The sequence below is a fragment of the Hyla sarda genome, chromosome 4 (genome assembly GCF_029499605.1).
Source record: "Hyla sarda isolate aHylSar1 chromosome 4, aHylSar1.hap1, whole genome shotgun sequence".
NCBI lineage: Eukaryota > Metazoa > Chordata > Amphibia > Anura > Hylidae > Hyla > Hyla sarda.
In genome coordinates, this window is record NC_079192.1 from 10,496,930 (window position 1) to 10,524,552 (window position 27,623).

General features: G+C 47.2%; 1 protein-coding gene across 1 annotated transcript in view; it reads right to left on the bottom strand.

The window, feature by feature from the left end:
- LOC130367540 (uncharacterized) overlaps window positions 1-21,664 on the bottom strand; it is a 60,316-nt gene extending 38,652 nt beyond the window's left edge. The window contains exon 1 of the mRNA XM_056569977.1: window positions 21,401-21,664. The gene's annotated coding sequence lies outside the window, so the exon portion shown is untranslated. The remainder of the gene's footprint in view (window positions 1-21,400) is intronic.
- Window positions 21,665-27,623: the final 5,959 nt, after the last annotated feature.

The following is a 27,623-nucleotide window of genomic DNA, read 5'->3' on the forward strand; positions in this document are numbered from 1 at the left end:
CAAGGTTTTCACACACTATTGCTGGTATTTTGGCCCATTCCTCCATGCAGATCTCCTCTAGAGCAGTGATGTTTTGGGGTTGTCGCTGGGCAACACGGACTTTCAACTCCCTCCAAAGGTTTTCTGTGGGGTTGAGATCTGGAGACTGGCTAGGCATCTCCAGGACCTTAAAATTCTTCTTACAAAGCCACTCCTTCATTGCCCGGGTGGTGTGTTTGGGATCATTGTCATGCTGAAAGACCAGGCTACATTTCATCTTCAATGCCCTTGCTGGTGGAAGGAGGTTTTCACTCAAAATCCTACGATACATGGCCCCATTCATTCTTTCCTTTACACGGATCAGTGGTCCTGGTCACTTTGCTGAAAAATGAACCCAAAGTATGATGTTCCCACCCCCATGCTTCTTTCTCAAACACGACAAGTTGAGATTTTACCAAAAAGTTCTATTTTGGTTTTATCTGACCATATGACATTCTCCCAATTCTCTTCTGGATCATCCAAATGCTCTCTAGCAAACTTTAGACAGGCCCGGACATATACTGGCTTAAGCAGGGGGATATGTCTGGCACTGCATGATTTGAGTCCCTAAAGGCGTAGTGTGTTACTGATGGTAGCCTTTGTTACTTTGGTCTCAGCTCTCTGCAGGTCATTCACTAGGTCCCCGTGTGTGCTTCTGGGATTTTTGCTCATCGTTCTTGTGATCATTTTGACACTACGGGGTGAGATCTTGCATGGAGCCCCAGATGGAGGGAGATTATCAGTGGTCTTGTATGTCTTCAATTTTCTAATAATTGCTCCCACAGTTGATTTCTTCACACAAAGCTGCTTGCCTATTGTAGCTTCAGTCTTCCCAGCCTGGTGCAGGTCTACAATTTTGTTTCTGGTGTCCTTCGACAGCTCTTTGGTCTTGGCCATAGTGGAGTTTGGAGTATGACTGTTTTGGACAGATGTCTTTTATACTGATAACAAGTTCAAACAGGAGCCATTAATACAGGTAACGAGTGGAGGACAGGAGACTTTTAAGAAGTTACAGGTCTGTGAGAGGCAGAAATCTTGCTTGTTTGTTGGTGACCAAATACTTCTTTTACCAAGGAATTTACCAATCAATTCATTATAAATCAGACAATGTGATTTTCTCATTCTGTCTCTCATAGTTGAGGTTATAACCTATGATTAAAATTACAGGACTTTCTCATCTTTTTAAGTGGGAGAACTTGCACAATTGGTGGCTGACTAAATACTTTTTTCCACACTGTATATCTGTATATCTGTATATGTTAGAGCTGAGTTCTGGTCTTGATTGCACATCACAATTCCATGCATCCTCTTTTGGAGCTGCTGTAGATAGCCAAGTACAATGTTAAGTTCGATGATATTCGGAAGCCCCATAGAGAATGAATAGCGCAATGGCCATGTATGCGTGCTGCCAATCCCTTAAACTGGGAGAGGATTTGTCCTAGTGGTTGGACCTCCACTAATGCACTATTTATCCCCTTTGCTGTCTACAGGGGTATTTTTACAAGCATACTATGAGATTACGAGAATATTCCTTAAACATTTTATGTGTGACAACATATGAAACATATGCTGCTCTGGCATTCAATAAGATCTTGGTCATCCTCCTGGTTCTCTGGCCCAGGACAGCACAGCAGAGCTCAGCTCAGGGTAAAAATAAAAAACAAACCATACTCACCTGCCCTGAGTCCCTGCTGCTGCTGGGCAGTTTGTTTACAGCATCCTGAGCCAAAGGTTATCAATCTTATCCCACCAGAATCCCCCTTTACACTGGCACTAAGAGGTGATGGTCGTCCGGGCTGAAGTTATCTAAACTAGATTAGAATCTCTTCAGCGTTGGAGTTTGTGACTTTTATTGCTATTGACACGTAAAGTCTCCAGGACGACTGCTACCAGGAAATGAGACGAGCAGAAGTGCAGAGAGTGCTGTCACGCCCGGTTACTGTCTATAGACACATTGATTTATTAGACATACTGGCTGCACTCCCTACAAAATTTCTCATTAAAAGGAAATGTGCAAATAGTACGTTTCCCAAGAATACAAAAGAACAAGTAACAAAGAATGTATCAATACTATGGAAAAGTATGCTAAAGGAATTCATGTAACTGAAGGCACAGATTTTAGGTTGTGTTTACATCAGTGTTGGGCAAATGTCTTTCAATATAATGGACACTTGACTTCTGTTTACATCAGGATTACATCTGATTAGACATGTGACATTAACCTCATAAGGACGCAGGGTTTTTCCGTTTTTGCATTTTCATTTTTTCCTCATCACCTTCTAAAAATCACAACGCTTTCAATTTTGCACATAAAATTCCTTATGATGGCTTATTTTTTGCGCCACCAATTCTACTTTGCAGTGACATTAGTCATTTTACCCAAAAATCCGCGGTGAAATGGAAAAATAATTCATTGTGCGACAAAATTGAAGAAAAAAATGCCATTTTGTAACTTTGGGGGCTTTCGTTTCTACGCAGTGCATTTTTCAGTAAAAATGACACATTCTCTTTATTCTGTAGGTCCATACAATTAAAATGATACCCTACTTATATAGGTTTGATTTTGTCGTACTTCTGAAAGAAATCATAACTACATGCAGGAAAATGTATGTGTTATGATTCGGCTAGCTGGATGTGGATCCTCTGTGTCAGCGAGGGATTGGCGTGGATCGTGTCGGTGGACCGGTTCTAGGTTGCTACTGGTTTTCACCAGAGCCCGCCGCAAAGCGGGATGGTCTTGCTGCGGCGGTAGCAACCAGGTCGTATCCACCGGCAACGGCTCAACCTCGCTGACTGCTGAGAAGGCGTGGGACAGAAGGACTAGGCAGAGGCAGGGTCAGACGTAGCAGAAGGTCGGGGCAAGGTTCGTAGTCAATGGTGATAGCAAGAGGTCAGGAACACAGTAATGGCAAACACAATAAACGCTTTCTCCAGGCACAAAGGCAACAAGATCCGGCAGGGAAGTGAAGGGGAAGTGAGGTTATATGGACAGGGAGCAGGTGGAAGCTAATTGGACTGATTGGGCCAGGCACCAATCATTGGTGCACTGGCCCTTTAAATCTTAGAGAGCTGGCGTGCGCGCGCACTAAGAAGTGGAGCCGCGCGCGCCAGGACGTGACAGCCGGGGATCGGGACAGGTGAGTGACTTGGGATGTGATTCGCGAGCGGGCGCGTCCCGCTATGCGAATCGCATCCCCACCGGCAATGTCAGTGCAGCGCTCCTGGTCAGCGGGTCTGACCAGGGCGCTGCAGAGAGAGAAACGCCGCGAGCGCTCCGGGGAGGAGCAGGGACCCGGAGCGCTCGGCGTAACAGTACCCCCCCCCCTTAGGTCTCCCCCTCTTTTTGTCGGGATGTCGCTCCACATGGGACGAGGACATTGGGAGCAATTGTAGAGTCTCCTTCTGGGGGACAGTGAAGTCCTGGGTATGATCATGAATGGCAGACAGTTCAGAAGGAGTGGGAATGGGGAGGGGGGGCAGAGGGTGAGGCTTGGCACGGGGCAGAGTGTTACCAGGACGGGGGCTATGAGGAGGCACGGCATAGTCCTGAGAGGCCTTGGGGAGACCAGGTATAGGAGGAGACATAGGGGTTTGACTGGCAGGACTGAGAGCAGATGTGAGGCATTTTTTGTGGCAAGAAGCACCCCAGCACTTGATTTCCCCGGTGGTCCAGTCAAGGGTAGGTGAGTGGCGTTGGAGCCATGGCAGACCGAGGAGGACTTCAGAGGTGCAGTTGGGCAAAACAAAAAGTTCAATTTTTTTCGTGATGCAATCCAATGCTCATGAGCAGGGGTTCTGTGCGGTAACGCACGGTGCAGTCCAATTTCACTCCGTTGACCGAGGAAATGTAGAGCGGCTTGGCGAGACGGGTCACAGGGATGTTGAACTTATTAACAAAAGAGGCCAAAATGAAATTTCCCGCAGAACCTGAGTCCAAGAAGGCCACAGCTGAGAAGGAGGAGTTGGCAGAAGGAGAAATCCGTACGGGCACAGTGAGATGTGGAGAAGCAGACTTCAGACCAAGAGACGCCACTCCCACGTGAGCTGGGTGCGTGCGTGTGTTTCCCAGACGTGGAGGACGAATAGGGCAATCCACCAAGAAATGTTCGGTACTAGCGCAGTACAAACATAGATTTTTATCTCTGCGGCGAGTCCTCTCTTCATGGGTCAGGCGAGACCGATCCACTTGCATAGCCTCCTCGGCGGGAGGCACAGGGGTAGATTGCAAAGGATACTGTGGGAGAGGTGCCCAGAGATCAAGGTCTTTTTCCTGGCGGAGCTCCTGGTGTCTTTCAGAAAAACGCATGTCAATGCGGGTGGCCAAATGGATGAGTTCATGCAGGTTGGCAGGAATTTCTCGTGCGGCCAGCACATCTTTGATGTTACTGGATAGGCCTTTTTTAAAGGTCGCGCAGAGGGCCTCGTTATTCCAAGATAATTCGGAGGCGAGAGTACGAAGTTGGATGGCGTACTCGCCTACTGAAGAATTACCCTGGACCAGGTTCAGCAGGGCAGTCTCGGCAGAGGAAGCTCGGGCTGGTTCCTCGAAGACACTTCGAATCTCAGCGAAAAAGGACTGTACGGAGGCAGTGACAGGATCATTGCGGTCCCAGAGCGGTGTGGCCCATGAGAGGGCCTTCCCAGATAGGAGACTGACCACGAAAGCCACCTTCGACCGCTCTGTAGGAAAATGGTCCGACAACATCTCCAAGTGTAGGGAACATGGTGACAGGAAACCACGGCAAAGTCTAGAGTCCCCATCAAATTTGTCCGGCAGGGACAAGCGGAGGCCAGGAGCGGGCACTCGCTGCGGAGGAGGTGCAGGAGCTGGCGGAGGAGATGGTTGCTGCTGTAGCTGTGGCAGAAGTTGCTGTAGCAACTGCGACAGCTGCTGTCCTTGTTGGGCGAACTGTTGTCCAAGTTGCTCAATCTGTTGCGACTGCTGGGCGACCACCGTGGTAAGGTCAGCGACAACTGGCAGCGGGACCTCAGCGGGATCCATGGCCGGATCTACTGTTATGATTCGGCTAGCTGGATGTGGATCCTCTGTGTCAGCGAGGGATTGGCGTGGACCGTGTCGGTGGACCGGTTCTTGGTTGCTACTGGTTTTCACCAGAGCCTGCCACAAAGCGGGATGGTCTTGCTGCGGCGGTAGCAACCAGGTGGTATCCACCGGCAACGGCTCAACCTCTCTGACTGCTGAGATAGGCGCGGTACAAGGGAGTAGACAAGAGTAAGGTCGGACTGCTGACTGCTGAGAAGGCGTGGGACAGAAGGACTAGGCAGAGGCAGGGTCAGACGTAGCAGAAGGTCGGGGCAAGGTTCGTAGTCAATGGTGATAGCAAGAGGTTAGGAACACAGTAATGGCAAACACAATAAACGCTTTCTCCAGGCACAAAGGCAACAAGATCCGGCAGGGAAGTGAAGGGGAAGTGAGGTTATATGGACAGGGAGCAGGTGGAAGCTAATTGGACTGATTGGGTCAGGCACCAATCATTGGTGCACTGGCCCTTTAAATCTTAGAGAGCTGGCGCGCGCGCGCCCTAAGGAGCGGAGCCGCGCGCGCCAGACGTGACAGCCGGGGACCGGGACAGGTGAGTGACTTGGGATGTGATTCGCGAGCGGGCGCGTCCCGCTATGCGAATCGCATCCCCGCCGGCAATGTCAGTGCAGCGCTCCCGGTCAGCGGGTCTGACCGGGGCGCTGCAGAGAGAGAAACGCCGCAAGCGCTTCGGGGAGGAGCGAGGACCCGGAGCGCTCGGCGTAACCGTATGGGTTAAAAATTCTCATCTTCTGACCCCTATAACTTTTTTATTTTTCCGCATATGGGGCGGTATGAGGGCTCATTTTTTGCGCCGTGTTCTGAAATTTTTAGCGATACCATTTTTGTATTGATCAGAGTTTTTGATCACTTTTTATTCACTTTTTCATAATATAAAAAGTGACCACAAATACGCTATTTTGGACTTTGGAATTTTTTTGCTCGTACGCCATTGACCGTGCTGTTTAATTAACGATATATTTTTATAATTCGGACATTTCCACATGCAGCGATACCACATATGTTTATTTTTATTTACACAGTTTTTTTATGGGAAAAGGGGGTGATTCAAACTTTTATTAGGGAAGGGGTTAAATGACCTTTATTAACTTTTTTTCCCCTTTTTTTCTTTTGCAGTGTTATAGCTCCCATAGGGACCTATAACACTGCACACACTGATCTTTTACACTGATCACTGCAAAGCCATAGCTTCGCATGGATCAGCGTAATAGGGGGTTGATTGCTCAAGCCTGTATGTCAGGTTTGGAGCAATCAATCCCCGATCGGACGCGACGGAGAAAGGTAAGGGGACCTCCGCTCGCGGAGGTATGGGGACATCTCAATTTTATCGTGATGGTCCCGATCAGCCCTACTGAGCTGCCAGGAAGCTTTCACTTTCATTTTAGACGCGGCGATCAACTTTGATCGCCGCATCTAAAGGGTTAATAGTGCTGGGCACAACAATCGGTGCCGCGCGCTATTAGTCCAAGGTCCCAGCTATCATTAGCCTCGGGGACCGACCCCGTATGACGCAGGGTGCATGGCGTGACCCCGTTTTATTTACCAGGACCAGGCGCAGGGCGTACAGGTACGCCCTGCGTCCTTAAGGAGTTAATAGACATTTCATAATGGATCAGATTTAATCCTGATGTGAACGGAAGTCAACGGTCCATTATATTAAAAGATTTTTGTTGGAAGTAAATAAAATAATGGACCATTAACATCCGTTGTTATCTGTTAACACATCTGTTTATCAATAATGTCAGTTATTTTTTAACCATTTCCATTTTGGTTTTTATTTCAGCATGCTCAGTAATCAATAATGTAAAAATAACTGAGGCTAACGAAGATTCCTTTATTTCAGCATGCTCAGTAATCAATAATGTAAAAATAACTGAGGCTAACGAAGATTACTTTCATCACCATAGACTTTAATTTTAAGTTACTAAGGTCCGTTAGAATATCCGAAGTACATATATGGCGTTTTTCTGCATTAGAAATTGCAAATGAAATTACTAGAGATGAGCGAATCGAAGCTGATGAACCCGAATTCGTTATGAATTTCATGAAATATTCTATTTGCAACGAATGCGAATATTGCCTCGATTCGATCGTGCAAATCGCTTCATTAAACTTCATTTTACAGCGTTCTTGGCTATCGGAGACCTAAAATGGCGGATCCACATGTGAGTACATGGGGCAGGGGATTATGGGAGGGCAGGAAACAGCAGCGGGAATGAAGGTAGGCGGGCTGACCCTGAATCACATGTGAGATGCAGCCTATCAGTGTTCACTGACCCCTGTGATGTCACAGCCCCTAAATAATCGGCGGCCATCTTGCCTCTGTTCATTTCATCTATGCAGTCAGATGGAGAGGACGGGACTGTGTGTGTGTGAATACCTCATACCACAGCGTTACACTGCAACTGCTAGTCACATCAGCCTTAGGGAAAGGCAGGAGTGCAGAGTGCTGTGCTGTTACTCTGAGAAGGATCATTGATTGCTAAACCTCCTATTCACGTTATTGAGCATTGCAGCAGAGAGGGGCAGATAGCTGTCAGCTGCCTCATACACATCTCCAAGCTGCCTGAACTTTATCAACCATCTTATCTCCTCATTTCTCAGCGCAATTCAGTGCTTTTTTTGCTCCACAAATCATCTGCTGCTCAGAATTGTGTGACAGGGTGCAATTTAGGGTTTAATCCCTTTATTTTTTTTATTGTGGTGCTGCACTGTTGGGTCCTGCTGCTGTTCAGAAATAAATTATTTTTCAGAGGACTGTAGTGCATTTGTCTGCCCTCATACGTGCATAACACATGCCTACATCAAAGCAGTCTACTATTCTGTATCTGTATACAGGGAAAGTCCTGACTCCTGGCAAAAGTAATCATCTGCTGGTGTTTTTAAAAAATACTTATTTTTTCTGCGTATTGTTGGGCATATTATTTCCCTCATCAGTGCATACCGCATACGTACATCCAAGTAGTGTACCATTTTGTACCTGTTAATCTGTCATGGGCCTACATACTGTGAAAGGACAGCCGTAAGTAATCACCTGCGGCAGTTCTAGACAAATACTGTTTAAAGAGTAGTGTAGCGTATTGTAATACCCTCATATACGCACTAAGTTTGTCAGGCAGAGAAGTGCCAGGACGTGCACAGAGGAGTGGCAGAGGCCTATATACTTTAGGCACAGTTGACAGCAGACTAGGGGCGAGTGGCAGCAGGAGTCCCAGCGAGAGGCCTGAGCTCCCGTTATCAGCCAGCGGTCGTGTCTCGACCAACAACCCATCTGCCTTCGTCAATTGGTTAACATTCTCATTCACATCATCACAAGTGACATCTGACACCCCCAGTCCTCAGTCGGTAGGTTCCTCCGACACAACCCTCAGTTGGCATGGCCCGGGAGCAGTCCCTGTCCTCCCATTGCCTCTGTCCTATGCTGTTCCCTCTCCTAGAGAAGTATCTTATGCTGTGAGTTCAGCTCCACTATTAACTGAGGACGATCTAATAGAGGACAGTCAGAAGCTTCTGGACAGCCAAGAAGGGGAGGAGACATGCGCCGCTTGCTCCGCTAGGCGGCCAAGTAGTGATGCGGAGAGTGACTTGAGAGGCGGTGTTGCAAGTGTTCAGGGTCCTGAAGCAGACACTGTTGGGGAACCTGAGGAGGACATCAGTGACGTGCACACACCTATTGATGATGATGAAGCTGATCGCAATTGGGAGCCGGGTGCAGAAGGGGCTTCATCATCATCAGGAGAAGAGAGTTGCAGGTTGCCCTTGAGGCAGCAAGGCGGTAGCATGGTTGGCAGTCAGCGTGGTGGCAGAAATGGAAATTCAGGAGCCAAATGTACCCGGGGGAGACCACCTGATTCACGGCAGCCTACCTTTCCGGGAGGTAGTGGAACATGGGTTCCTGGAGAAGTCGCCAGTAGCAGTTAATTAGTGCAGACTGTAGGTGGGAAAAATCAGCTACTTGGCGGTGGGGAAGTTTTTCATCAGGCATCCGGAGGAGGTTCACGCAGCAACATGCAAGATGTAGGCAGAAGGTGAAGCGTGGCCAGGGTCCCAATGTTGGCACCACGGCCCTGCGTCAACACATGCTTCGCCACCATAAAGCGGCCTGGGAGAACCGTGGCTCCGATGTAGTGGTCCAGCCTGCTGCATCACCCAGTGGCCATCCGCTCCCTCCTTCATCCAGCCAAGGCTCCAGCACCTCAGCCGAAGGGAGCTGTGTGTCAAACCCTCCTTCTGTCTCTCCAGATTCTCCTGCTTCTCCCGCTTTTAGTCAGCCATTCCTCCAACAATCCATCGGGGAAGCCATGTCCAAGAGACAACAGTGTGCGCCCACTCATCCCTCGGCGCAGAAGTTGAATGTGCTCCTGTCCAAGCTGCTGGTGTTGCAGTCCCTCCCTTTCCAACTGGTGGACTCTGCACCTTTCAGAGAATTGATGGTTTGTGCCGAGCCGAGGTGGAGAGTCCCAAGCCGTCATTTTTTTGCGAAGAAGGCAGTACCAGCCCTGCATAAGTTTGTACAAGAGAAGGTGGGCCAGTCCTTGAGCCTGTCGGTGTGTGAATCTGCAGTATAATTTTATTTTGGAAATGTTTGCATGTTTGTTTTGCGTAAATTTATATGCGTATTTCTTAGTCTTCATGCGTGTTTTTTACGCACTGCGTATTTTCCTCTGCGTGTTTAACTTTAGTGAGTTGTGCGTTTCTTCCTTTATTTTTCTATGGTTGTCTATGGGTGTTCTTGAATTCCGCATGTGTTTATTTTCTGTTGCAGCGGAAAATACGCAAAAACAAATAGCGTGTGAACGCACCCTCAAGGAGTATATGCTGCTGTTTATACATTGTTTTAAAAATCTTCTATTTGAAATTGTGTGTGAAAAAACTGAATGAGACAAACGATTTCTGACCACATTGACATAACCAACTTATCTGGTGAGGCAGTCATTTCTCTATTCTTTATCTAATATGGGCAATAGTCACCAATACTTCAGGCCTGCAGTCATGAGATTAGAGGTATATGGCGGTAAAACAGAGCTCAGCACCTTATACGTTAGCTCTGTAATGCCTTCATAGAAAACGTAGCTATATAAGGCCGAAACAGGTTATCTAGGACAAATTAATCATAATACCAAGGGGGGGGGGGGGTGAAGAATTTGGCGCACATTTTGTGCTTCCAGAGTAAGCTAAATAAAAAAAGCTCTAAATGCAATGATAAATCTCTCCCTATGTGTTTTGACCATTTGGGGTCATTGAGAAATAAATGTGACCAAAATCCTGTCTGTATATTAAATCTGCAGTTGTAATGAGTGAATCTTTACGAATTGATTCTTTTCCTTTTTCCTTATAAGTGGTGAAGATTAGAGATTCATTGTATTTCTTCTATATCTAATTTGCCAATCTGATTCTAACACTTTCTTTATTTTCTCGGTATTATGTCGGTTGTCAAGGCAACTGTGAACTGTATTATTTATCAGCGATTGTGTCATATTTTTTGTTTCTTTCTTGGAAGATAAATAATGTAATAATAATAATATAAATAATAATAATAATAAATATAATAATTATCTATGTATACAAAACTCAATGTATGTGCGTATGGGGGACATGTATCATTATTTGTGTATGGTAGAAGCAGTTTACCCCTTTTCCCGAATTCTAAATTATGCGCAGAAGCGCTAAATTTATCAATCAAGCGCAATGAGCTTCATAAATTGCGGGTAAATATAGTAATCTCCTCAATCCACTCTTTGGAAAATAGAATAGGTGATTTATAGAATCTTGCTACGTTAAGTCCAAGAGGGCTTATATTTGCGCAAAAAAAAAACAGCTCTTGGTGTAAAGGAAAAGTGCGCAGTTAATAAATCCATGCGTACTATAGATGTCACTCCAAGGTACCCCGATTCGGCCACAGGATCTACCTGCTGTCTCCACATCGTCAGCCACGCCATCCCGTGCCAGCCGCAGACTGCCGAACCATCCAAAGGCTCCATCGGGCAGACGAGCACAATTTTTTGTGTCGGACGCCTCCATGCCAGCCCGGATTGCATGCCTCCCCAGTATCCGTATGGTCGGTGAGTGGTGCCGTGCACCAAATCCTGTGTCATTTATGTGCCACTATACCACCAAAGATTATAAAGCACTAACGGAAATTGCTCTTATTATATTATATTGCTGAACTTTGCACTGTGCTACCAATGAGCTTTCCTGGCAAATAGCGCATCATTTAATCGCAAATCTACCCAGCTGCTACTACATTATTTTAGTTGGTATACACACCGGAACTTTATATTATTGTTATACCATTTTATTTACTTATTTTTTTTATTTTATTTTTTTATTTGTGTATATCTTGACATTTTTATACATCTGCTAAGCCCCTTCACCCAATGCAAAGGCCCGGCTAGGGCGACAGGAGGCTTTGAGTATATATATAATTTATTTTTACCAGAATCAATTGTAATTTACTTTATCACTCGATCCATCCTCTTTTCCTTTCATATGTACCTTTGAGGACTGGTGTATATAATTAATTGCACAATTAATTATACATCCATATATTATATATATATAGGAATGTGGCATAAAATCCCACATCTGTAGTTAGGATAAAGTTGTAAAGGATATTAAATGAAGGGTGTGTCTGGGCATACTGAGAAACAGAAAACCCATATGCTTCCAGACTTCCCAAAATGCCCAGTTTTCCATGGGTTTCCTAAAACCCAGTAAAATGTGTTCCCTCCTCCACTACGCCCCAGAGTGGCGGGCATAGAATCGCTACAGGAACATCTCGGCAAGTGGTTGAATCACCTGCTTCAACCACTTGTGTCCCGAGCAACGGGATATATCAGGGACAACAAAACTCTACTCCATGACTGTCTTTTCCATGGAGTCTACAAGATAAATGTCATGTGATGTCACGTCATCCTACACGTGTATACCACACAAATCAATCTCACCTATTTCATCTTAACAAGTATGCCAACTACAGTCGGGACATAAAACAATTCATACTGGACGTACTACTTTTTGTTCTAAAACATAATTTCTTTTCCTTCAATGGGAATTATTAATTTCAGGTGACAGGATGCCCGATGGAGGAGGGGGTCAGAGGAGGAAGCTATTTCATTTGTACAATACCTTAAAGGGGTACTCCGCTGCTCAGCGTTTGTAACAAACTGTTCCAAGCACTGGAGGTGGCAACGGGAGCTTGTGACGTCATAGCCCTGCCCCCATGATGTCACGACCCGCCCCCTCAATGCAGGTCTATGGGACGGGGCGTGACAGCCGTCACGCCCCCTCCCATAGACTTGCATTGAGGGGGTGGGGCGTGACATCATGAGGAGGTGGGGCTTTTACATCACAAGCTCCCGGCTCCAGCCTTTGGAACACTTTGTTCCAAACTCTGAGCAGCAGTGTACCCCTTTAACACAAATTCCCATAATCTGAAATTTACTTTTCAATTGGACAAGATCACCACCAATTTCCTTGATGTCACTCTGCCAGCCAAAAAATACGCAACTTTTCCATAAACCAACTGCCGGAAACAATATTTTACATGCAAAAAGCAATCATCCACGTCACACAATCCGAAATCTCCCTATGGGAGAATTTATACGTGCCAAGAGGGCATCATCTACACCAGCTGCAAGAGACATGAAGGGTCATAGACAATCGTTTGAGAAAACGTGACTATACCACTTCTGTGTTAAATGGGTACCGCGGTGGAAAATTTTTCTTTTTTAAATCAACTGGGGCCAGAAAGTTAAACAGATTTGTAAATTACTTCTATTAAAAAATATTTACCCTTCCAGTACTTTTTAGCAGCTGTATGCAACAGCTATGGATACTGGAAGCCTGTGCTAGCATTTCTCCTGCGGTGTATATAGTAGTATATAGCAGTGTATACGGATACTGGAAGCCTGTGCTAGCATTTCTCCTGCTGTGTTGCTATCAGTGTGTGAAGAGTGGGAGAAGAGGGTTGCATTGACAATCCAACACAATGGGCAGCACATTGAACACATTTTATAAGGGGTCAGAAACTTGTAAATAACTCATGAAAAAATAAAGTTACGTTAAAACCAAGCACATAATTGTTTTTCTTGTGAAATTCCCAATACGTTTGATGTGTCACATGACCCTCTTCCTATTGAAAAAACAAAAGTTGGATTCAAAATGGCCGACTTCAAAATGGCCACCATGGTAACCACCCATCTTGAAAAGTTTCCCCCTCACATATACTAATGTGCCACAAACAGGAAGTTAATATCACCAACCATTCCCATTTTATTATGGTGTATCCATATAAATGGCCCACCCTGTATATAAAATTTCTTCCATGTTTATATCCTTATGGATTTGCTCATTCATGGAGTCATGTGATTTGTAGTCGGTTAGAACGGGGCGGGGAGTGTATTTAGCATTCCATATTGATATCTATGATTAGATATTGCCCATCTTGATATCATGAGGTTCCTCTGGACGCAGTGATAAATAACCTTTTTATTATATGATATTCCTAACCTAGGAGCTTTTGTTTCATTGTAACAAGTTACTTACTACTCACATGTATTGTTCCACTATATGTAGTCAATTAACAAGCTTGTAATGATTACTAATATATCTAATTGATATTCATTTGCATATATCATTGTGTTTATTACTCATTTATGTTCATTACCTTATAATCAATAAATCTGCATACTTTTATAATACCTGTGTATTATTGTATATTGCAAAACTACATCCTTAAGCGTTAATGTCATCCCGTCATAAAACAAACTTGATATCTGAGGAAATAGTTGGACTCAGATGTGATTTGTATTGATTGGCTTTGTCTACAATTCACCAGGTCATAATATAGATATTTTTGATAATTGTCATAATTTAACATTTTTCATTATTAATATTTTTATGACCATAATTCATAATTGAGTTATTACCGCACGACAAAGTAGTTGTCACGATGCCGGCTGGCAGGTAGTGGATCCTCTGTGCCAGAGAGGGATTGGCGTGGACCGTGCTAGTGGATCGGTTCTAAGTCACTACTGGTTTTCACCAGAGCCCGCCGCAAAGCGGGATGGTCTTGCTGCGGCGGTAGTGACCAGGTCGTATCCACTAGCAACGGCTCAACCTCTCTGGCTGCTGAAGATAGGCGCGGTACAAGGGAGTAGACAGAAGCAAGGTCGGACGTAGCAGAAGGTCGGGGCAGGCAGCAAGGATCGTAGTCAGGGGCAACGGCAGGAGGTCTGGAACACAGGCTAGGAACATACAAGGAAACGCTTTCACTGGCACGATGGCAACAAGATCCGGCAAGGGAGTGCAGGGGAAGTGAGGTGATATAGGGAAGTGCACAGGTGAACATACTAATTGGAACCACTGCGCCAATCAGCGGCGCAGTGGCCCTTTAAATCGCAAAGACCCGGCGCGCGCGCGCCCTAGGGAGCGGGGCCGCGCGCGCCGGGACAGGACCGACGGAGAGCGAGTCAGGTACGGGAGCCGGGGTGCGCATCGCGAGCGGGCGCTACCCGCATCGCGAATCGCATCCCGGCTGGAGGCGGTATCGCAGCGCCCCGGGTCAGTGGATCTGACCGGAGCGCTGCAGTGAGGAGAGTGTAGCGAGCGCTCCGGGGAGGAGCGGGGACCCGGAGCGCTCGGAGTAACAGTACCCCCCCCCTTGGGTCTCCCCCTCTTCTTAGAGCCTGAGAACCTGAGGAGCAGACTTTTGTCTAGGATATTGTCCTCAGGTTCCCAGGATCTCTCTTCTGGACCACAACCCTCCCAATCAACTAAAAAAAAAGTTTTCCCTCTGACCTTTTTTGATGCCAGAATCTCTTTGACGGAGAAGATGTCCGAGGAGCCGGAAACAGGAGTGGGGGGAACAGATTTGGGAGAGAAACGGTTGATGATAAGTGGTTTAAGAAGAGAAACGTGAAAGGCATTAGGAATACGAAGAGAAGGAGGAAGAAGAAGTTTGTAAGAGACAGGATTAATCTGGCACAAAATTTTGAAAGGACCAAGATAGCGTGGTCCCAACTTGTAGCTAGGGACACGGAAGCGGACATATTTAGCGGAGAGCCATACCTTGTCTCCAGGGGAAAAAATGGGAGGAGCTCTTCTTTTCTTATCCGCGAACTTCTTCATGCGTGATGAAGCCTGTAAGAGAGAATTTTGGGTCTCTCTCCATATGATGGAAAGATCACGAGAAATTTCATCCACAGCGGGCAGACCAGAGGGCAAGGGGGTAGGGAGGGGGGGAAGAGGGTGACGGCCGTACACCACGAAAAATGGGGATTTGGAGGAAGAGACTCTGAAGTTATACGAGAATTCGGCCCAGTCATCCTGGCGGGAGGAAACAAAATGTCGTAAATAATCACCCAAGACCTGGTTAATTCTTTCTACTTGTCCATTGGATTGAGGATGATATGCAGAAGAAAAATTTAATTTAATCTTGAGTTGTTTACAGAGAGCCCTCCAGAATTTAGACACGAATTGGACGCCTCTATCCGAGACGATCTGCGTAGGCAACCCGTGAAGACGAAAAATGTGTACAAAAAATTGTTTAGCCAACTGAGGCGCTGAAGGAAGGCCAGGAAGAGGGATGAAATGTGCCATTTTGGAGAATCGATCAACGACCACCCAAATAACAGTGTTGCCACGGGATGGGGGTAAGTCAGTAATAAAATCCATACCAATCAGAGACCAAGGCTGTTCGGGGACAGGCAGAGGATGAAGAAAACCAGCGGGCTTCTGGCGAGGAGTCTTATCCCGGGCACAGATAGTGCAGGCTCGCACAAAGTCCACAACATCCGTCTCCAGAGTCGGCCACCAATAGAAGCGAGAGATGAGTTGCACAGATTTCTTGATGCCCGCATGACCTGCGAGATGGGAGGAGTGACCCCATTTGAGGATTCCGAGGCGTTGGCGTGGAGAAACGAAGGTCTTTCCTGGAGGAGTTTGCCTGATGGAGGCTGGAGAAGTGGAAATCAGGCAGTCAGGAGGAATGATGTGTTGCGGAGAGAGTTCAACTTCAGAAGCATCCGAGGAACGAGAGAGAGCATCGGCCCTAATGTTCTTATCGGCAGGACGAAAGTGAATTTCAAAATTAAATCGGGCAAAGAACAGGGACCACCTGGCCTGGCGAGGATTCAGCCGTTGGGCAGACTGGAGGTAGGAGAGGTTCTTGTGGTCGGTGTAAATAATAACTGGAAATCTTGATCCCTCCAGCAGATGCCTCCATTCCTCAAGTGCTAATTTAATGGCTAGAAGCTCTCGATCCCCGATGGAGTAGTTCCTCTCCGCCGGAGAGAAGGTCCTAGAAAAAAAACCACAAGTAACAGCATGCCCGGAAGAATTTTTTTGTAGAAGGACAGCTCCAGCTCCCACTGAGGAGGCATCAACCTCCAATAGGAAGGGTTTAGATGGGTCAGGTCTGGAGAGCACAGGAGCCGAAGAAAAGGCAGACTTGAGCCGTTTAAAGGCGTCTTCCGCTTGAGGAGGCCAAGACTTGGGATCGGCATTTTTTTTGGTTAAAGCCACGATAGGAGCCACAACGGTAGAAAAATGTGGAATAAATTGCCTGTAATAATTGGCGAACCCCAAAAAACGTTGGATAGCACGGAGTCCGGAGGGGCGTGGCCAATCTAAAACGGCAGAGAGTTTGTCTGGATCCATTTGTAGTCCCTGGCCAGAGACCAAGTATCCTAGGAAAGGAAGAGATTGGCATTCAAACAGACATTTCTCTATTTTGGCATAGAGTTGATTATCACGAAGTCTCTGAAGAACCATACGGACATGCTGGCGGTGTTCTTCTAAATTGGCAGAAAAAATCAGGATATCGTCCAGATATACAACAACACAGGAGTATAAGAGATCACGAAAAATTTCATTAACAAAGTCTTGGAAGACGGCAGGGGCGTTGCACAGGCCAAAGGGCATGACCAGATACTCAAAGTGTCCATCTCTAGTGTTAAATGCCGTTTTCCATTCATCCCCCTCTCTGATGCGGATGAGATTATAAGCACCTCTTAAGTCCAGTTTGGTAAAGATGTGGGCACCTTGGAGGCGATCAAAGAGTTCAGAGATGAGGGGTAGGGGGTAGCGGTTCTTAACCGTGATTTTATTAAGACCGCGGTAGTCAATGCAAGGACGTAGAGAGCCATCTTTTTTGGACACAAAGAAAAATCCGGCTCCGGCAGGAGAGGAGGATTTACGGATAAAGCCCTTTTTTAAATTTTCCTGGACGTATTCAGATATGGCAAGAGTCTCTGGGGCGGACAGAGGATAAATTCTGCCCCGGGGTGGAGTAGTGCCCGGGAGGAGGTCGATAGGACAATCATAAGGCCTGTGAGGAGGTAGAGTCTCAGCTTGTTTTTTGCAAAAAACATCCGCAAAGTCCATATAGGCCTTAGGGAGGCCGGTTACAGGAGGAACCACAGAGTCACGGCAAGGGTTACTGGGAACCGGTCTTAGGCAGTCCTTGGAACAAGAGGGACCCCAACTCTTGATCTCCCCAGTGGACCAATCCAGGGTTGGGGAATGAAGTTGAAGCCAGGGAAGTCCAAGGAGAATTTCGGAAGTGCAATTGGGGAGGACCAAAAGTTCAATCCTCTCGTGATGAGATCCGATGCACATTAGAAGGGGCTCCGTGCGGAAACGTATGGAACAGTCCAATCTTTCATTGTTTACACAATTGATGTAGAGGGGTCTGGCGAGACTGGTCACCGGGATGTTGAACCTGTTGACGAGGGAGGCCAAAATAAAATTTCCTGCAGATCCGGAGTCCAGGAAGGCCATAGTAGAGAAGGAGAAGGCAGAGGCAGATATCCGCACAGGCACAGTAAGACGTGGAGAAGCAGAGTAGACATCAAGGACTGTCTCACCTTTGTGCGGAGTCAGCGTACGTCTTTCCAGGCGGGGAGGACGGATAGGACAATCCTTCAGGAAGTGTTCGGTACTGGCACAGTACAGGCAGAGATTCTCCATGCGGCGTCGTGTCCTCTCTTGAGGTGTCAGGCGAGACCGGTCGACCTGCATAGCCTCCACGGCGGGAGGCACAGGAACAGATTGCAGGGGACCAGAGGAGAGAGGAGCCGGGGAGAAGAAACGCCTCGTGCGAAGAGAGTCCATATCCTGGCGGAGCTCCTGACGACTTTCGGAAAAACGCATGTCTATGCGAGTGGCTAGGTGAATGAGTTCATGTAGGTTAGCAGGGATTTCTCGTGCGGCCAGAACATCTTTAATGTTGCTGGATAGGCCTTTTTTAAAGGTCGCGCAGAGGGCCTCATTATTCCAGGATAATTCTGAAGCAAGAGTACGGAATTGTACGGCATACTCGCCAACGGAAGAATTACCCTGGACCAGGTTCAACAGGGCAGTCTCAGCAGAAGAGGCTCGGGCAGGTTCCTCAAAGACACTTCGAATTTCCGAGAAGAAGGAGTGTACAGAGGCAGTGACGGGGTCATTGCGGTCCCAGAGCGGTGTGGCCCAAGACAGGGCTTTTCCAGACAGAAGGCTGACTACGAAAGCCACCTTAGACCTTTCCGTGGGAAACTGGTCCGACATCATCTCCAAGTGCAGGGAACATTGGGAAAGAAAGCCACGGCAAAACTTAGAGTCCCCATCAAATTTATCCGGCAAGGATAGTCTTAGACCAGAAGCGGCCACTCGCTGCGGAGGAGGTGCAGGAGCTGGCGGAGGAGATGATTGCTGAAGCTGTGGTAGTAGCTGCTGTAGCATCACGGTCAGTTGAGACAGCTGTTGGCCTTGTTGCGCTATCTGTTGTGACTGCTGGGCGACCACCGTGGTGAGGTCACCGACAACTGGCAGAGGAACTTCAGCGGGATCCATGGCCGGATCTACTGTCACGATGCCGGCTGGCAGGTAGTGGATCCTCTGTGCCAGAGAGGGATTGGCGTGGACCGTGCTAGTGGATCGGTTCTAAGTCACTACTGGTTTTCACCAGAGCCCGCCGCAAAGCAGGATGGTCTTGCTGCGGCGGTAGTGACCAGGTCGTATCCACTAGCAACGGCTCAACCTCTCTGGCTGCTGAAGATAGGCGCGGTACAAGGGAGTAGACAGAAGCAAGGTCGGACGTAGCAGAAGGTCGGGGCAGGCAGCAAGGATCGTAGTCAGGGGCAACGGCAGGAGGTCTGGAACACAGGCTAGGAACATACAAGGAAACGCTTTCACTGGCACGATGGCAACAAGATCCGGCAAGGGAGTGCAGGGGAAGTGAGGTGATATAGGGAAGTGCACAGGTGAACATACTAATTGGAACCACTGCGCCAATCAGCGGCGCAGTGGCCCTTTAAATCGCAAAGACCCGGCGCGCGCGCCCTAGGGAGCGGGGCCGCGCGCGCCGGGACAGGACCGACGGAGAGCGAGTCAGGTACGGGAGCCGGGGTGCGCATCGCGAGCGGGCGCTACCCGCATCGCGAATCGCATCCCGGCTGGAGGCGGTATCGCAGCGCCCCGGGTCAGTGGATCTGACCGGAGCGCTGCAGTGAGGAGAGTGTAGCGAGCGCTCCGGGGAGGAGCGGGGACCCGGAGCGCTCGGCGTAACAGTAGTGTTGTCATCTCTAAGCAAAAAATATCTCCAAGCAGCGTGAAAAACTCACCTTTGTTAAAATGAATAAGGCATGGATCAGTGTAGCATTTAAACATCATATGCCAGATGCCACTAATTAGACAGTACTATCCCCAACCCCTGCTGTCCGCTGGCTACTACATGTCCCACTAGTCCACCATCTTCAGCTGTACGCTGGCAACAAGCCCGCTACCTCCTGCTCTACGCTGGCTACAAGTCCACCACCTCCCGCTGTATACTGGTTACTACTAGCCGCCACCCCCTGCTGTACGCTGGCTACTACAGACACCATCTCCTCCTGTATGATGGTTACTACTAATCCCACCAGTCTGCCATCCCCCTTGCTGCTGCCACTTCCAGCCAGGCCTCCTCATACACAACCCATGATCCCTAAAAAAGAGAATTTTTGGAACGCTTGGAAAACGCAATTGCATCCTCCGATATCTCTGTGTGCATTTTGTACACCCTGGGCAGGCATCTGCAAACAACCAGGGATATTTATGCAGCTTTATTTGAGCTTTAAAAAGTATTAAAAAATCCGCTATTGCATGTCATCATAACTGAGCCTTAAAACCCCTTTAAATCTATTTGAATAAATTCCTAGAATTTAGAAATTCCTAAAAGTTCGCTCATCTCTATTCCTCATCCTAAGCTTAAATGCAAAACACCATCCCTTCTTGAATAATAGCGCAGTTGCTAGCCTCACAGAAGCCAAGCCTGGTAAAGTTCTAATTTTATGCGAGCCTCATTTAAGCCAAAGTTTTCAGCGAGACCGGGTTCTACGGGCTTGGCTCGCTCATCTTTGCTAAGGTCTTTTTTACTTTGTTATTTAGTAAGGGGACAATATAATACATGTCTGGACTTTGTTTTAAAGGGGTAGTCCACTGGCCAGTGTTTTGAACATTAAAATTGTTGACCACGCCAGGCCACGCCCCCTCACTGCAAGTCTATGGGAGGGGATGTGGTGGTTGGCGACACGAGGGGGTGTGGCCGACCCCCGCAGCGCGCACACAGCATTTAGTTCCAAACGCTGGCCAGTGGAGTACTCCTTTAAGTCCATCCAAAATGTTTGAGAGTTAAAAAATGTGGAAAAAAGAAAGTCAATGACAAAAAGAAACTATAGGAGATAGAGTTGATGCCAAAATTATGCACGTACGCCTCCTTGCCCACACACAACACCATGTCCTGCACAGTTGGTCACATTGTACGATAAGAGTTAAATCTATGTTAAACTGCCCTGAAGCTTGGGATCAAGTGTGTGACAATGTTCAAGACATGTTCTTTTTAAATTTACAAACATTCTTCTAAGGTGACATTCTCCCCCCCAAAACATTCCTAAACTTGAAAAAAGGCACATTAGCTTGTAAGTTAGGCACAAACAGCATTAGGGATATCCCTGTGATGGCCCCAAATGTTGCATGTTCACATCTTTGAATAACGTGAATAAGTCACAAAGAGAAAAATAAAACCTTTTTTTTCAGGTGCTTCTCCCAAACATTTCCAGAATATTGTTGGAAGAAGCATTGGAAAAAGGGTTTATTCTTCTCTTTGTGACTTGTTATCCATTCTTTGCATCTCTAACCGGACCGCTCCCTGCGGATGTCCGGACAAACCTTGTGGTTGCGGATCCTCATCCTTTCCTATATGAATCTAGTAGTGTTGTGCCCAGTGCACAACCACATCTGTAAGTGTTCACTCTATTATTTTGTTTTCAAGCACTGTGGGCTTTACTAGGTGTGCTTCACCTTTTGTTGTTTTTTTCTTTCTAAATGTTCACATCTTTCATCTCTAGGGGTCAAAGTGTAATACTATATGTTTTATACTATATGTTCTACTGTATTCCTTCACATTCCAATATATGTCATAGGCACCATAGTTTAACCCCTTCAGGACAAAGCCCATTTTGGCCTTAAGGACCAGAGCGTTTTTTGCACATCTGACCACTGTCACTTTAAACATTAATAACTCTGGAATGCTTTTACTGATCATTCTGATTCCGAGATTGTTTTTTCGTGACATATTCTACTTTAACATAGTGGTAAAATTTTATGGTAACTTGCATCCTTTCTTGGTGAAAAATCCATAAATGTCATGACAAATTAGAAAATTTAGCATTTTCTAACTTTGAAGCTTTCTGCTTGTAAGGAAAATGTACATTACGAATAAATTCTTTTTTGATTCACATATACAATATGTCTACTTTATGTTTGCATCATAAAATTGACAAGTTATTACTTTTGGAAGACACCAGAGGGCTTAAAAGTTCAGCAGCAATTTTGCAATTTTTCACAAAATTTTCAAACTCGATATTTTTCATGGACAAGTTCAGGTTTGAAGTGGATTTGAAGGGTCTTCATATTAGAAATACCCCATAAATGATCCCATTATAAAAACTACCCCCCCCCCCCCAAAGTATTCAAAATGACATTCAGTAAGTGTTTTAACCCTTTAGGTGTTTCACAGGAATAGCAGCAAAGTGAAGGAGAAAATCTTCATTTTTTACACTCACATGTTTTTGTAGACCCAATTTTTGCAAGTGGTAAAAGGAGTATTTGAATTTGTAGCCCAATTTCTCTCGAGTAAGCACATACCTCAGGCGCAGTAGAGGGTTCAGAAGGGAAGGAGCGACAAGGGGATTTTGGAGAGTACGTTTTTCGGAAATGGTTTTTGGGGGGCATGTTGCATTTAGGAAGCCCCTATGGTGTCAGAACAGCAAAAAACCCACATGGCATACTATTTTTGAAAATAGACCCCTCGGGGAACGTAACATGGGATAAAGTGAACCTTAATACCCCACAGGTGTTTCATGACTTTTGCAAATGTAAAAAAAAAATAATAATTTTTACCTTAAATGCTTGTTTTCCCAAATATTTTACATTTTTAAAAAAGGTAATAGCAGAAAATACCCCTCAAAATTTGAAGCCCAATTTCTCCCGATTCAGAAAACACCCAATATGGGGATGAAAAGTGCTCTGCTGGCGCACTACAGGCCTCAGAAATGTAGTAGTCACATTTGGCTTTTTGGAAGCAAATTTTGCTCTGGGGCATGCCGCATTTAGGAAGCCCCTATGGTGCCAGGACAGCAAAAAAAAAACCCACATGGCATACCATTTTGGAAACTAGACCCCTCGGGGAACGTAACAAGGGGTTAAGTGAACCTTTATACCCCACAGGTGTTTCATGACTTTCGCGATTTTTTTTTTACCCAAAATGCTTGTTTTCCCAAAAATGTAACATTTTTAAAAAGGGTAAAAGCAGAAAATACCCCCCAAAATTTGTAACACAATTTCTCCCGGGTACGGCGATACCCCATATGTGACCCTAAACTGTTGCCTTGAAATACGACAGGGCTCCAAAGTGAGAGCGCCATGTGCATTTGAGGCCTAAATTAGGGACTTGCATAGGGGTGGACATAGGGGAATTCTACACCAGTGATTCCCAAACAGGGTGCCTCCAGCTGTTGCAAAACTCCCAGCATGCTTGGACAGTCAACGGCAGTCCGACAATACTGGGAGTTGTTGTTTTGCAACAGCTGGAGGCTCCGTTTTGGAAACAGTGGCGTACCAGACGTCTGTCCTTTTTATTGGGGAGGGGGGCTGTGTAGGGGTATGTGTATATGTAGTGTTTTTTACTTTTTATTTTATTGTGTGTTAGTGTAGTGTAGTGTTTTTAGGGTACAGTCGCACAGGCGGGGGTTCACAGTAGTTTCTCGCTGGCAGTTTGAGCTGCGGCAGAAAATTAGCCGCAGCTCAAACTTGCAGCCGGATACTTACTGTAAACCTCCGCCCATGTGAGTGTACCCTGTACGTTCACATTGGGGGGGGGGGGAGGGGGAACGTCCAGCTGTTGCAAAACTACAACTCTTAGCATGCGCTGACAGACTGTACATGCTGAGAGTTTTAGTTTTGCAACAGCTGTAGGCACACTGGTTAAGTATCACTGAGTTTGTGACCTAACTTAGTGTTTCACAACCAGTGTGCCTCCAGCTGTTGCAAAACTACAACTCCCAGCATGTACGGTGCATGGTGTATGGTGACTGCTGAGAGTTGTAGTTTGCAACAGCTGGAGGCACACCAGTCGTGAAACAGAGTTAGGTAAAAAAAAAACTCTGAGTTTCACAACCATTGTGCCTTCAGCTGTTGCAAAACTACAACTCTCAGCAGTAAACGACAGCCAACGGGCATGCTGGGAGTTGTAGTTATGCAACCAGCAGATGCACCACTACAACTCCCAGCATGCACTTTAGCTGTTTGTGCAAGCTGGGAGTTGTAGTTATACAACAGCTGAAGGTACACTTTTCCATAGAAAAAATGTGCCTCCAGCTGTTGCAAAACTATAAGTCCCAGCATGCCCATAAGGGAATGCTGGGAGTTGTGGTTGTCTGCCTCCTGCTGTTGCATAACTACAGCTCCCAGCATGCCCTACTTGCATGCTGGGAGCTGTTGCTAAGCAACAGCAGGAGGCTGTCACTCACCCAACTCGTGATACACGCTGCAGGTCAGTCCCTCGCCGCTGCAGCTCCTGGGGCCCCGATCCCAACATTGACACCGGGGATCTGGGTCCCCAGCTCCCGGGGTCCACGTTCCGCACCTGCTCACGTCCTCCGGAAGAGGGGCGGAGCGGGTTGCGGGAGTGACACCTGCAGCAGGAGCCCTGATTGGTCGGCCGGTAAACCGGCCGACGAATCAGGCGATCGTGAGGTGGCACCAGTGCCACCTCACCCCTGCTGGCTATGGCTGTTCGGGGCCGTCAGCCAGTAATTCCAGGTCACTGGAGACCCGATTGACCCGGAATCGCCGCAGATCGCTGGGCTGAATTGTCATCATGACCCCCCTGGGCGATATGCCGGGATGCCTGCTGAACGATTTCAGCAGGCATCGGGCACCGACTCCGCTCCAGATGGCTGCGGGGGTCGGGAAAGCACATGACGTTCTCATACGTCATGTTTCCTTAAGGACTCGGAAATGGAGACGTATGAGAACGTCATGTGTCCGTAAGGGGTTAAAGGGGTTGTGCGCTGCCCTGCCTTTTGGAGCTCCGCTCGCAGCGTCCGGAAGTTTATTACTCTGAACGCTGTGTGCGGGCTTCCGTGTTTGCGGCCGCCCCCTCGTGACGTCACGCCCGGCCCCTCAACGAAAGTCTATGGGAAGGGGGCACGACCACAGCAGGGCTCATGGCCACAGCATCAGAATGGGGTTCTCCAGATGAAACAGATCACAGATCAAGTTTCTGAGGGCCTGAGGACAGAACACGTTTATTTAAAAGTTGACGAAAATATTCTGTAACTTGATAGAACCTGATTAACATAAATTAACATACTAAAGATAAAAAGCCAGTAGGCTTAATGAATTATGATGTTTGTTCTCTTGTGTTTGAATTAAACAATTATTGCACAGTTAACCACCAGACCTAAAATTCCTTCAAGAATCAAGCAAATAAGCCAAGAAAGGTTAAGCCAAACAAGAAAGCCAACAGTTCATTTATCTGCTCACTATGGATTTGCCATAGGAGGGTATGAAGGGTGCACTGTACTGCTTGTGCTTCCTTCACGCCACATTAATATGGCAATTTCACAAAAGGACATATACCCTAATATGCACAAGTCAGTCACTCCATGGAAGTGGTGATGAAGACTGAAGCAGCTGTGAGCAGTGGAAGCAGCTATTAAATGTTCAGTAAATAAATCCGAAGCAACAGCGCTGTATGTATATGAAAGTACAATATTCTACAGAGGAGTTTCTACAATCTGAGGGTAAATAAGTGCTTAATTTTATCTCAAGAAAGAAAAACCAGTATGTTACCGTATTTTTCGCCGTATAAGACGCACTTTTTCTTGTCGGTGCGTCTTATACGGCGAATACACCCACCTATCACGGCGGTCCCTGCGGCCATCAACGGCCGGGACCCGCGGCTAATACAGGACACCACCGATCGCGGTGATGCCCTGTATTAACCCTTCAGACACGGCGATCAAAGCTGACCGCCGCATCTGAAGCGAAAGTGACACTAACCCGGCTGCTCAGTCGGGCTGTTCTGGACCGCCGCGGTAAAATCGCGGCGTCCTGAACAGCTTACAGGACACCGGGAGGGACCTTACCTGCCTCCTCGGTGTCTGCTCCGTGCCGGGATCCCCTGCACGGCCGGCGCTCTCCTTCGACGTCATCACGTCGTCCCGTCATCCAATAGGAGCGGCGTGCGTTGCGACGTGATGACGGCGATGGAGAGCGCGGATCCTGGGGAAGAAGACGTCCGGAGCGTTGGGGACACCACGGGGACGCGGCGACAGCGATGGAGGGCGACATCCAGGGCAGCGGTGACAGGAGCGGAGCGGCGGGGACACGTGAGTATTACCTCCTATCCAGTGGTCTTCAACCTGCGGACCTCCAGATGTTGCAAAACTACAACTCCCAGCATGCCCGGACAGCCGACGGCTGTCCGGGCATGCTGGGAGTTGTAGTTCTGCAACATCTGGAGGTCCGCAGGTTGAAGATCACTGTTGGGTTCAGAATATTTTCTTTCTAGATTTTGCACCTTTAAAATTGGGTGCGTTTTATATGCCGGTGCATCCTATAGGGCGAAAAATACGGTATTTTATGTATTCCAACTTTTTATCAGTACCATTTTTTATGGGACTTCTTGATTGTTTTTTATACATTTTTAAAATAGTCCCTGGCCCTATCTCATATGAAGGATAGCCTTATTCCTATCCCTTTTTTTCAACGGAGCCAAATCTCACCAAAACCACGATTGAAATTTATTTTGAGAGCCACATTCTTAAAACCGAAAATACATAGGATGGTACCCTGTTTTTAATAAGTTTTTATTGAGGGGCACATAACAGGGGGCATTATAAGTGAGGGGCACATGTCAGGGGGGCATTATATATAAGGGGCACATGACAGGGGGGCATTATATGGGCACATGACAGGGGGGGGGTCCTGTCATTTGCCCCCACACATAATGTCCCCCTGCCATGTGCCCCTCATATATAATGCCCCCCTGACATGTGCCCCTCACTTATAATGCCCCCTGTCATGTGCCCCTTATATATAATACCCCATGTCCTGTGCCCCTCACAATATAATGCCCCCCTGACATGTGCCCCTCACTTATAATGCCCCCACATATAATGCCCCCCTGACATGTGCCCCTTATATATAATACCACATGTCCTGTGCCCCTCACAATATAATGCCCCCCTGACATGTGCCCCTCACTTATAATGCCCCGTCATGTGCCCCCACATATAATGCCTCCTGACATGTGCTCCTCACAATATAATGCCCCCCTGACATGTGCCCCTCACTTATAATGCCCCCTGTCATGTACCCCCACATATAATGCCCCCTGACATGTGCCCCTCACATATACTGTATATGCCGGCGTATAAGACGACTGGGCGTATAAGACGACTCCCAACTTTCACAGTTAAAATATAGAGTTTGGGATATACTCGCAGTATAAGACTACCCCTCCTACCGTGATGTACGGTACCTTGTATTCCCCCCCCCCCCCATTAGGTAGGCAGTATAGTTCCTCCCACATTAGGTAGGCAGCATGTTCCCCCACAATAGTAGGCAGTTCCCCCACAATAGTAGGCAGTTCCCCCACATTAGGTCAGCAGTTCCCCCACATTAGGTCAGCAGTTCCCTTACAATAGTAGGCAGCTCCCTCACAATAGTTGGCAGCTCCGCCACACAATAGTAGGCAGCTCCCCCACACAATAGTAGGCAGCTTCCCCACAATATTAGGAAGTTCCCCCACAATAGTTGGCAGTATAGTTCCCCCACAATAGTTGGCAGTATAGTTCCCCCACAATGGTAGGCAGCTCCCCCCCCCACAATAGTTGGCAGTATAGTTCCCCCACAATGGTAGGTAGCTCCCCCCCACAATAGTTTGCAGTATAGTTCCCCCACAATAGTTGGCAGTATAGTTCCCCCACAATGGTAGGCAGCTCCCCCCCCACAA